Source organism: Lepisosteus platostomus, chromosome 5 (genome assembly GCF_059453375.1).
Source record: "Lepisosteus platostomus isolate fLepPlt1 chromosome 5, fLepPlt1.hap1, whole genome shotgun sequence".
NCBI classification, from domain to species: Eukaryota; Metazoa; Chordata; class Actinopteri; order Semionotiformes; family Lepisosteidae; genus Lepisosteus; species Lepisosteus platostomus.
In genome coordinates this window covers 25934117-25946755 of record NC_142615.1, presented here as the reverse complement: position 1 = coordinate 25946755, position 12639 = coordinate 25934117, and the positions used below count along the sequence as shown (strand labels likewise).

Here is a 12639-nt window from a genome sequence, read left to right as displayed (position 1 = left end):
CGGGATTCCATTATCTGATGTAGCTGTCTCTAAAGTTGGACGTGATGTTAAGCAGATGTGAACTGTGCCTTTTCTCTTAAAAAAAAAAAAGTTCTTTTTTCCCCTCCACTCCAATGCTGGAGACTGTAAGCCTGTGTGAGCTCCACACTGCGTGTCCTGTACTGCTCTATTTTGTTTTGATTATCTATGTGGTGTACAGATAGAACTCAACTGCATGGGGTGAATTCCGTGTTCAGGACCAGCAGAACCTGAAAAAGTAACAGCTGACCTCGACATGATTTGAACACGCAGCCTTCTGACCTGGAGTCAGGCGCGCTACCGTTGCGCCATGAAGGCACGGTTGTCAGTACTGTTGAATTTCCCAAAGGAGACAAATCAGCTTCACAAAAAAAAAATCTGTGAAGAGCGCAGCTCTGCGAAGAGAGTCTCTTCTTCCCAGACCACATTTTATTCTTCCTGCGCAGCTCTTGTGCAGGTGTTGTTCTCAATTACAGTTCCAGGAACACTGATTTTTTTTCTATTTTTTTTTTTAATTAAGTACCCCATGGTGCAACGGTAGCACGTCTGACTCTAAATCCCCAAGTTCATTTTCAAAGTATATCGGAGTCAACTGATATTGATCAGGTTCTGCTGCTACTGAACCCCCAGTCTTCACCTTAAGGTTCAATTCCTCAAGCCTTTTGACCTTATATGTCCATCCCTTCTCGTCAAAACTCGTATTTTCACAGAGTACCCTTCAGAAATCGCAGTATAGAATGAAAAAACTCCAGTAGATCTCGGCCGCTGTTGGTGATTTTCCTTTAAAAATAAATGAATCTCTGGAAATTTTACGGAGTGTATCACTTTCACTGAGACCGAGAAGTGTTAAGCTGTACATGAGTCTTTGTGGTTCGGTTGTTAACCAAAAGGGTGGTGGTTTGAGCCCTCCCAGGGACACTATGAGCCTTTTAATGTACACACCCGTCTCACTTTATCTCCACGGCCGGTCTTGTACCGCAATCAAATACAGAGCCCGTAGGAGGCAGTAAGCTCGCATATATAGCTCACTGTGTATATAATGAAGAAGCAGAGGTTAGTTTCTCATCTGCGCGTTACAGAGCCTTACGCAACTCGTACTGTACCAACAGCTAGGGTTTGATCCCTGCACGGGCTATTAGTTGAAAAGCCATTGTAAATGACGTGTAAGAGATTTATAGATACTGTAGATCAGTGGTTCTCAAACTGTGGTACGCGTACCGGCAGTGGTACGTGGAGTGCCACCAGGTGGTACGCCAAATGACCCTGGAACTGTGTAGTGTGCACTGAAAAATCGGGATGGGTTTTCATATTTTGTATTTTAATACGTGTCGAATACGCAGCCTACATACTACGATACAGTGCGTGCTAATACTTCAGTGGACACAAGAGATACTCTGTAATTCTATACCACTCTATAGGAATGCGTGCTACGGATGCAAGTGACCAATTGTATTTAAAAAAAGCTATTGTATCTCCAGCAAATAGGGAGAAAGGAGAATGTGCGTGATTTTGGAACAATGCCAACATTGTAAACACAGGAATGCATAGAAATACGTGCTACGAACGCAGGCAATCTTGTGAGCACACGAAAGCGTGATAGAAAAATATTTAAGAACTGTTCGAATTTGAGAAAAATACACCGAGCGTCTCTGTGTTTCGCTCCCATGCGCATGAAATAAAAACTTTAAATAAATACGGAAATAAAAACGGAAACGCGGAAAAAGCTTGCGGATTGCTAAAGCAGGTAAGCTACACTATTTTGGAAGAACCTTATTTACCGTTGGCAAAAGAGCTGACACGTATTATGTGTGGGAAAAAAAGCTGCTAAACAGCTCGACCTGCTGCCCCCCTCCCCCTGAAAGACACAGTCATTCATAGAATTATTGAAATGAAGGATTATATCAAACGTACACTGATAGAGCGCGTTAAGATGAGCAGATGTTTTTCACTGCAATTAGATGAGTCTGTAGTTGATTTGGCCAATTTGCTCGTTTACGTTAGATACGAGTTTGAGGGTATGTCCCATGAAGACTTTCTGTTCTGTAAACCGCTACCAACAGGAACTACAGGAGAGCACATATTTCAGCTTCTGAATGAATTTATCGAAGAGAATGACCTCGACTTGATAAAATGCGTCTGAGTTTGTACAGACGGTGCTAGAGCAATGACAAGCCGACATAACGGTGCAGTTGCACGAATTAGAGAGGTTGCTCCAGAAATTAATGTACGCATTACAACATCCACCGCGAGACCTTTGCCGTCAAGAAAATGCCTGACGATTTAATATCTGTTAGACTCTGTTGTGAATTGTATCAAGGCTCGAAAAATTAATTCACATCTCCTTTGCTCAACTAAATAGGCTCACTCCTCTCACTGAAATGGTGCTTTTTTATTAGTTGTTGTTAATGTTTTTTTTTCTGTAAAATACTTTGAGAAGCCACCTTTAAAGGCGCTATATCAAATAAAGTTCATTATTATAATATTTATTATATGTATGTGTGAGTATGTGCACGTACACTCATGTTGGTCATTGAGAATTTCTGGGGTTCCTATGAGATGATGACTTGTAGGTGGTACTTGGATGCTTTGGTTGGATTAGGGATGGTACTTGGTCCAAAAAGTTTGAGAACCACTGCTGTAGATACTTTATTGATCCCATGAGGGAAATTAATAAAGCTTATCCAGCTGGCTTTTATGTTTCACACTAAATTGCGATCTTGAAACCAAAATAATTAGAAATATGGAACACAACCATTGTTCTCCAAGAAGGAAAGCTGTTTAACACTGACGTCACTCCTTTTTATTTAACCCAGATTGTGAAGACAACTCCACCCTATCAAAGGAAAATGTTGCACAAAAGTTGGAAAGGACACTCTGAATCCATCTGTACTCTATATTTGATTTCCGCGATCCGTTCAAGGCTGCTTGGTGCTTCGCAAGCAAGTCATGTTCAGGGAAGAAACTCAGCTTAGAGAACTACTGGTGCATTTTCACTCATTGAATTTGATCTTTGTACTCTCTTTTCATTCTCAGCTATAATATTTCGAAATTACAGTTTGGATTTGTTGGAAAACTTCACAGGCATTATTAAGTTAGGACTGTACAATTGTATTTTAATATCTTGGTATATTAACCTTCATTTTAATATGGATGTAACCATAAATGTTGTACTTTTGTCGTACATTTTAACTGAGGACGCACGACGACTATTATACCTTGTGATACATGCAAGACATCTGTAAACGAAGATGTAATTAGTCAAATTGGCAATTAACAGAAAACCACAATTGTATAATATTATTTCTCTATGTCGATGATCAGTTGAAGGATTTGAAGAAACTATATATTATTCCTCGATATCGATGATCAGTTGAAGGATTTGAAGAAACAGCAGCGATAGCAGGTGATTTTGGTTTTGAACCCATCTTTACACCTCAATAATCCATTTGTCCTCGAAAAAAGAAAAGACAGGCATGTTTTGAGTCTCATAATGATCATCTTCTCGATCCAAAGAAACATATAAATTTGATTCCTTCCGTAGTATTTTGGATTTTCTTACGAAGATCTCACGAAGTATTGCCAGGATCTATATTTAGCGTTCGGTAGTGATAACACTGCTGATATTGATTGAGTAGAAATCTATGATGTATTGACAACTTTATCTGAAGCGAGAAGTCCTAGAACGCTGTCTATGAAGTGTTAGGATTCATACCAAGATATACTTTTTGTTTTCAACCCAAAATGCTGCTATTGCATTAATCATTATATGAACTATACCCGTTTTGGTAGCTTCTCTGCATGATTTTTCAAAACTGAAACTAATTACAAAATTATTTAAGATCAACCATGACAAAAAATTATAAATCAGGACTAATATTAATATCAACTGATGTTACTACAGAAAAAAAGATTTAACTGAAATATTAATAAGACTATTTGTGATTATGTCACTTCTCTGCTTCAGCAAGGTCAATATAAGACTCTGAAAGTAGTAAAGCAAAACTGAACTCAAAATCATATTAGGAATTCTGAGTGATATCTCCATACAGGTAATCCAACAGAACATTGAAATATTTGAATATCATCTCTCTGTATATTGCGCTGCTTTTAACCTAGAGTAAAACTATTGGATTGAAGGAATGCTAACCGCTGGGTTGAAATGTATAGTTGTTATTTGGAGAAATCTGTAAACTCGTGATCTTATATGTTTTAAAAGACAGCACAGGAAAAAACAGTGCTGATTATTTTCCGGAGACGGAGCACTGATGACCTATCCGAGCTTATCGATAAAACCCACCCAGTGGATACTCTAGCAGAACGTCAAAGAACATTCACCTTTGTATCCAAAGAAACCACAGGAACAACATCAGGTAGCACAATCAATTCCCCTTTTAAATCTTTCCTGTAAGGTATGCTATGTGAATTCATGAAGTTAATCCTCTGATCTCTTTTGAGCACGAACAAAGTATTTCTGATGGAGCGCTCTGTTCAAAGATAAGCTATTACCCCTGCCAACGATTCGGCGTGAAGAATTAAAAGTTTCACAGACAAAAGCAGCTCACCACCACAGCCAATATTAAATTTACTTGCTGGTACACTATCATGTGCACTGCCTCAAAAGTGATCTCGGCAGATGTTGTTCCCTACATAAAGCTGAACGTGCCAAAAATAATTTTTGTTGAGAAAACAAAATATTTTTTCTGCCTTGATGTTAAGCCTGTCTTTTAGAAAGTCTATCTCTAAACACCTCCCGCAGCCTAACAAAAAGTGGTTTTACTGATCGTATTGCAGGTCTTAAAACACTAACATTTGGCAGCGGTGGGATTCGAACCCACGCCCCCAGAGAGACTGGAGCCTAAATCCAGCGCCTTAGACTGCTCGGCCACGCTACCTTCCTCCATGCCCATCTTCCTCACATTCCTGGCTTGGAAAATGCCGGGGGCTTCAGCTCTTGTCGTCGGATCTAATGATATCATGACATGTGGAAGTGACTGCACCTTCATCTTCCGAGATGCTTTCAATAGCACAAATGCTACTTTCACCGGCACAAACATAGCAATAACGAAAGAGGTGGGTTTCATCCTTTGTGCTGTTTGTAGGGGTGCAACTCTACATCGATCTACTGACTTGAAGAGCAAAAATCAAAATCCTCTGCTATTACTGTTGCTTTTTTCATAGTTTCTTTAAATCCTTCATTTGAACATAGATTTTGAAGGATATTGCTGATGATACCACATAAATTGTGGTTTTCTTGTGATCGCCAATTTTTTTCAAATACCAGCCTTTTTTACAGTTCCTTGCGTGTTTCACAAGGTATAATAGCCCCCCTCGCATCCTCAGCTAACATATTTTAAAATTACAATAGATTATACAGCATGCATGTTTACATTTATATTAAAATTAAAGTAAATATACCAGAATACATACAGTGCTAACCCAATAATTCTTGTCAGGTTCTCCAACAAATCTGCGTTGTTATTTTAACATGTTTCAGCTGAGGGTGCAACAGGAGTATAAATGAATTTTCCCGCCAGCCGTTCAAAGACCAAATTCCATGAGTGAACATTATTTTCTCAGAAGCTGCCGGTATTGGACTTTGCCGGTGGTAATGAATTATGTCCACAACTGTTGTAGTAGTTCCTTCTTGAAATTCGACACGTGCAAAGCACTTGTAATATCATAGGTGTTAAAGTTCGCTGAGTCTATTCGAGTCATGGTGTGTATCCCTGCCTATCATTGGGAGACGGGTAGCTTTTTTACACTCAGATTCCAATCTTCAATGCTTTGTGTCAGAGCTTACATAACTTTCATTTTCTCACATTTTCTGACGACTGTTCCAAAGGGGCACCCTGTCAATTCTGAATACTTTTAAAAAATCTGCCTGCATGTTTGATTATTGTCATTTAATTTCGAAAAAGTTCAATATTGATCATAACTAAAGAAAATAATGATCACGAACAAAAAAGGGATAAAGATGCGAGTCGATCTTGAATCACAGCTGGGTGACACGGTCTTCTGTTCTGATATGGTTGTACGAGAAACAGGAGGAATCGCCAATCTCCTATAGAACATAAGTTGAATCAGGAGTGAGACATTTCGTATACTCGTGCATATGTCAACACCTGACCTACATCGTAAAACTAACATTAAGTTGTCAGAGACATTCATTTATATACAAACAAGAGACAGACCAAGTAATAATTCTACATTAGTTCAGGTGGGTAAACCTGAACTAACTAACTAATAAACCTATTAATAATTCTACATTAACGTGTCCTACACTGATCAGACTAATTGACATGGTCTGATTCAGAGACTGTGCAGTTCGTGCTAATTACAACAAGGACAGTTCTGAACCCTCATCACCGAACTGAGCACAAGTTCAGCTGTTCTCCAGTTTTGTTACGCATGGTTTTTCATTGCAATTGAGTTCAGAGCTGGAGCTGAACTCCAGACAGTACAGTGTTTTGGGTAAGTTGTCGAAATTCGCATGAGGCTGCAGACAACTTACCTAAAGTGTGTTCTATAGCTTTCAGGTGGAGTTCATTTATATAAAAGAATGTAAGTGGTATAAACGAAACAAGCCAGACGGCAGTCCAACCTACAGTATAATTTTCTGATGGAAGTCCTGACACGTTATTCATTACGCCACTGACCCTGCTATTGTAGTGCTAAAATAAAACACGTTTTCTACATTTATGTCTGTTTAAAAATTACTATCTAAAAAAGACAAAGGGTTTGTGTGTCGCGCTAAAATTCCGCTTCATTTCGAATGCAAATAAAAACCATTTTGTTCCAAGAAATCATAAATTTGTCACATCCTTCATACTACTGATAAGTATACGAATAAATACTCGGAAGAAGCCGCTCAGGTATTAGAGAGATTTAAAATCGGATCGGAGGATTTAGAGTCCAGACTGCAAACCAACAGCTGACACAGGTCTTTTATAGAACCGTTTTGATTTCCTCTACTTTGTCCCCGTGACGTCACTGTCCTGCTCACAGCCGAGCCCGACACACGTCTGGTTTCTGTCGCTGGGCGCTCACCCTGCAGTCCATGCGGGTCCTGATACCCCAGTACAATGACGGGGACACTAAACTGTAATCAGGTGCCGTCCTTCAGCTGAGACGTAAAACCGAGGTCCTGAATCTCTGTGCTCATTCAGGAGAATGGTGGTGGTGGAGGGGAGTCCCCATTACCTGTAAAGCGCATTGAGTGGAGTATCCAGAACAGCGCTATATAAGTGTAAGCAATAATGATGATGATGATAATTATTATTATTATAATGTAAAATGCAATAAAAAAATCAAACTTTGATTCAAAATAGATTAATGTAAAAACTGATAAAGCTAATGCTTTTTTCAGGGCTATATCTACTTTTTTTTTAAAAAGCGAAGTCTGCCGCGATTGTGAGAGTTAGAGAATGTGTTCCAGCGGGTGCCTTCATATCATGAGCGTCAGTCTCGCCCGTAGCTGCGAGAAGGTTAAAAGCGCACAAGTGATCTGTAGACGATGTTCGGGGAAGAAATAATTCTGTTTTCAGCACAGGGAGTGAGAATGAGCTCAGCCCGGCTCCCAGCAGAATGCATTCTGGTTTGGTTACTGTTAGACTGTGCGTCTGAGGCTCTTTGGATCGCAACGTAAAAAAAACAATTGCTCACATCGTGTGACTTCCACGACAGGAAGGAAAGATATCACTTTAAAAAATCAGAACTGAAGATTTGGATCCTGGGCCTCAACTTCGAACCCCTCCAATCTGGCTTCCGTCAACTTCACAGCACAGAAACCGCCCTAGTCAAAGTCACCAACGATCTCCTAATGGCTGTCTCTATTCTATCTAAATTCATCTCTGACATAAAAATTTGGATGACTCAAAACTTCCTTCATCTTAACTGTGACAAGACTGAAGTCATGCTTATTGGTACCCCCCATCAACTTCGTAAAGCCAGTCCTGTAACCCTGTCTGTAGATGGCTCTGTACTAGAGCTTCAATCAAAATTGAAAAACCTTGGGGTTATATTCGATTCTGGCTTAACATTCGACCCACATGTACAGCATACTGTCAAAACATCTTTTTTTCACCTTAGAAATATCGCAAGACTACGCCCTATGCTATCATTAACTGTGGCTGAAAAGCTGATCAACATATTTGTATTCTCCCGAATTGACTACTGCAATGCTCTGCTCCCTGGTGTATCTAAATCTACTCTGAACAAGCTGCAGTATGTCCAAAATTCAGCAGCCAGAATCCTGACCAGGTCTAGTACAAGTGTTCACATTACTCCTATCCTGGAGTCCTTGCACTGGCTTCCGGTCAAATTCCGCGTAGACTTTAAAATCCTCATGCTCACCTACAAGGCTTTACATGGCTTGGCACCTCAATACCTGTCTGAACTTTTATCGCCCTACTCCCCACCTCGCAACCTCCGCTCTTCAAATTCTGCCCTCCTTACTGTCCCCCAAGCCCGTCTACATTGTATGGGCGACAGGGCCTTCTCCTGCTATGCCCCCAAGCTCTGGAACTCTTTGCCCAAGGATACTAGAGAGACACCTTCTCTAAACTCCTTCAAATCCAGACTCAAAACCTTCTTCTTCAGAAAACCCTTTACTTAACTGGTTCCATTCTTCACCCCTCTGCTCTTCTTAATACCATCTTCCACGGTCTCCTCTATTTTTATTGTTGTATTGTTGTAATTATAATTGTGTCCTGTCTTGTGAAATTTTCTTATTTATTGTTGTAGTCTTCTTATTTATTGTTATTGTCATCCTGTAAAGCGCTTTGAGAAGCCACCTTTAAAGGCGCTATATAAAATAAAGTTTATTATTATTATTATTATTATCAACTTAAAAATAAACAGAGTTTAACGACAGGAAATTGATTCCAGTTGTCAGATCACGTATACGCATACCTTAGCTTTGTGCAACAACCTGAAACTTTCAGGTACCATAAATAATATTATTGCTAAACATATGCCATTCTAATCTGCAATCTGCATTCTAAAAATGCATTAAGTCCTGTTCTACACCTGCATGCTTTGGAAGCGCTGGCCTACCTGTATCAAAATATCAGATTGTGTTTCTGCAACATTTCGTGCATAGTACGCCATCTTATCTAAAACAGTCACAACAAGGGCTTTACATGCAGTCTGGGGTATTTTCCCCTTTTATATTTTTGCCACTTTATATCGAACCTGTTATACTCCCAGAAGTGCACAGTAGCTTGTACTTAATAAAAATGTACAATTCACCGCTGGTATAAACAGATGTGTGCCGTGTTTGCCTTTGTAAGCATTTGTTTAAAAAATAAGTTCACAATACGATAAAAACACAGAAAGCACAAACTTTATAATACAACGATACAAAATCAATACCAAATCATTATGCCAATGAAGTAACTATCCTTTGAAAACAGAGAACACCTTTATATCTACAAAAAACTTGACATTTGTATGTATTTTTGAATTACAAAGCAGACAGTCTAGTCCCTTAATTCAAAGATCAGATCTTGGCCAAAACAAGACAATCAGACGTGGGCTGAATTCGGAACAGGAGCCTTTGCTTAGTCGATTATTGAGCTTTTGATCAATGTCTGAATAAAACGTTTTTAACTCTTTGATTAAATTACACAAAAAGCACCTTCCTTCGAGCCGGAATCGAACCAACAACCTAAGGATTCCTTGTTGACTCCACTACAGTCCTCCGCTCTACCAACTGAGCTATCGAAGGGATGCTGTGGCATTGCTTTCAGGCACATACTGCCCAATGAAGTAAAATGTGAAATGGGTGATTTAAATCCCACTTCGACATCAAGTTTCCAACTCGTTTCCTTAGTCTCATTTACCTTGAATTTAAGCCACGAACCAGAATTCTACTGTATAAACTTCCAGGGATATTACAAAATGTTTGATGGGGCATCAATCATTACAGGCGGAAATTGATTCCTTTTTTTTCTCGAGGGATCATATTAAACATTTCATTAGTCTCGAGAGGAGGATCACCATGAGACACAAAACAGTTTCTTTCTGTCTTTATTAGAAAGTAGCGTTTGTGCTACATTAATAATATTTTCGTGAAAATAAAGAAGTTGTAAATTTTAAAAATTTATATCTGAATCGAAATGTGGTTTTGAGTTAAATATTAGCGTGTTCATGTAATTAGTTTGTGTTTGTCATTAATATATATATATATTGCCATGTTACTAGAATTTTTAACTGAAGTTTACTAGTTGTGTTTTTTATAATGATTAGACATTTGAATACAATATTGTATATAATGTATAATTTGAACTACATATTGTTAAGGTGTGAATAATTGTATATTTTAAGAATACATTTCTAAAACAAATCATTGGCTTTATTTACTAGTTTCTACACCTATAAAAATCTTTCTTTGATGTCTAATAGACATCAAAGAAAGATGTCTATTATACATCAAAGATGAGCAGTGTGTGTCGTGTTCACAGCTGATAACTAGAAGATGTCTGGAAGAGGCAAAGGCGGAAAGGGACTCGGGAAAGGAGGTGCTAAGCGTCACCATAAGGTTCTCTGTGACAACATCCAGGGAATCACCAAGCCCGCCATCCGCCGCCTGGCTCGCCGTGGGGGAGTGAAGCGGATCTCCGGGCTGATCTACGAGGAGACCCGCGGGGTGCTGAAGGTGTTCCTGGAGAACGTCATCCGCGACGCCGTCACCTACACCGAGCATGCCAAGAGGAAGACCGTCACCGCCATGGACGTGGTGTACGCGCTGAAGCGCCATGGCCGCACCCTGTACGGCTTCGGAGGCTAAACAGGAGCGGAGCTTCACTACCGGACCCCGACGTATAAACCCAAGTGACCCAGTGACATTTGTCACTGCTGAGGTTGCTTTATGGGTCTATTTTCTATGCTGATCTGTGCTGATCAATTGGAAATCAAATGCAAAAAAGACCCGTTCCCACACCTAAGGTCAAATATTAGGAATCAAAACTGCTCGAGTGTATGGAAGCACATAGCTTTATCAAGATTTCCAAGTGCAAGATCTTTTTATTCATAAAAGACCCTATTTATGTTGTATGAGCAATATTAATATTAATACAGAATCTTTTTTCACCAAATAAATGGGCTTCCTGACTTCAGAAAGCCTTCTAGACAAATACTAAAAGAGCAAAAATTCAATTTGGTAAATGAAATGAAAACACATTCCCTACCAAACCTTGAGTACAGGCCATTCAGGATGATAATACAAAACCATTTATAATTCAACAAATAAAACCTGTCAACTGGTAATCACCACTTATCATAAAAAAATAAGTAGCAATACACAGTAGGGGACTCTTGGGTGCAAGTTAAATCCATGCAAGAAGGGGGTGTAGTGTTATATTTCCAAATCAGATATGCAAATGAGAGATCTGGCCCAGCCAATCTCAAAGCTCCCTTGGTCTGGAGTGGAGCTGCTCCCCTCTTCTAGTTATTCACACTGGAGTTAGGTTACATATTAGCACATTTCATCTAACAGTTGCTGCAGAAACAAAAACGTAAACAAATGACCTGGAATGTGACCACACCTATTAGAATGTAGTTCAACAGATAACTTGTAAACCTTGTCATAAGATTTTTTTTGTGCTACAAAATATACTTTATTCCGCAAAAAAAAAAAACATCTCAAAAGGAACATCTCACTCATATTAGCACTCCATGGAATAAAAAACAACGGCGGAACGGAGATTGATTGTCCGTTATCAATCTTTGCAAGTGGGGGCGGATTTGCGCAATTAAGAGAGTCCCTCCAAACCTACCACTTGCTATTGTCCTTTAATCCCTGTATAGGGCCCAAAGTCCATTCCAGCACTCCCTCGCCGTGGGGAAACCCCATTTGGCGACGTGGTGCTTCGTCCTCCTCCTGAGGTCCGCCAGGATCCTCTCCTCCAGCTCCCTCGCCCCCCACTTTATGTTGTGCCGGATGAGAGTGTTCCTCGCCTTCCACAGTCATTGTTTTGTGAGGGACAGTAGCAGCCCCCACAGGTCCTGTGTCCCCTTGTCCAGTCCGGTGGGTGCCAGCCCCCAGCAGAATGTACTGGTAACTGAGCACCGCATCCTTTCCCAGGAGTTGCATAATGTTGTCCATTCTGCCCCACACCGCCTTGGCGAAGAGGCAGCTCCAGAACACGTGCTCCTGAGTCTCCTCGACAAAACACGTGTCCCGGGGGCAATGCGGATTCCTGGTTAGCGAGTGTCTGTAGAGAACCTCTCTGGTAGCCAGTCTCTTGTGTACAGCCATCCAGTTGAGGTCCTTCAGTTGCTTGTCAAGTTCTTTGGGCTGTGTCCTTTCCCAGACTTGTCTGGGAACCTGCAGCCTTTCGTCAGCGACCAAATGCCCCCTCACCTCTTTGTACAGGGCTCTGTGGTTGGTGCAGAGCTCTGGCTGTCTCGTGGCCTCGTACCTCCTGCTCCACTTGACAGCGTGGGTGTAGAACTTCGGTCGCCTCTCTGCCTTGGGCCCAGTGTTTGACCACTGGACCAAGTGCCTCATCGGGACGGAGAGCCACAGCCTGACAAAGTACTGGTACTTGTGGCCAATGGGCTCCTGCAGTGCCCGACAGAGGTTGCAGTAGAAGATGCAGTCGAGTTTCAGGGGGAAAT

General features: G+C 40.5%; 3 non-coding genes across 3 annotated transcripts; all 3 read right to left on the bottom strand.

Annotated features, from left to right (window-relative positions):
- Positions 1-4828: 4828 nt before the first annotated feature.
- Positions 4829-4910, bottom strand: trnal-uag (transfer RNA leucine (anticodon UAG)). The gene has a single exon. It is a non-coding gene; the product is annotated as a tRNA-Leu (tRNA).
- A 4747-nt stretch (positions 4911-9657) lies between these two features.
- On the bottom strand, positions 9658-9745 carry trnay-gua (transfer RNA tyrosine (anticodon GUA)). The gene is given in 2 exon segments: positions 9658-9693; positions 9709-9745. It is a non-coding gene; the product is annotated as a tRNA-Tyr (tRNA).
- A 1372-nt stretch (positions 9746-11117) lies between these two features.
- On the bottom strand, positions 11118-11173 carry LOC148665481 (U7 small nuclear RNA). The gene has a single exon (XR_015938949.1). It is a non-coding gene; the product is annotated as a U7 small nuclear RNA (small nuclear RNA).
- Positions 11174-12639: the final 1466 nt, after the last annotated feature.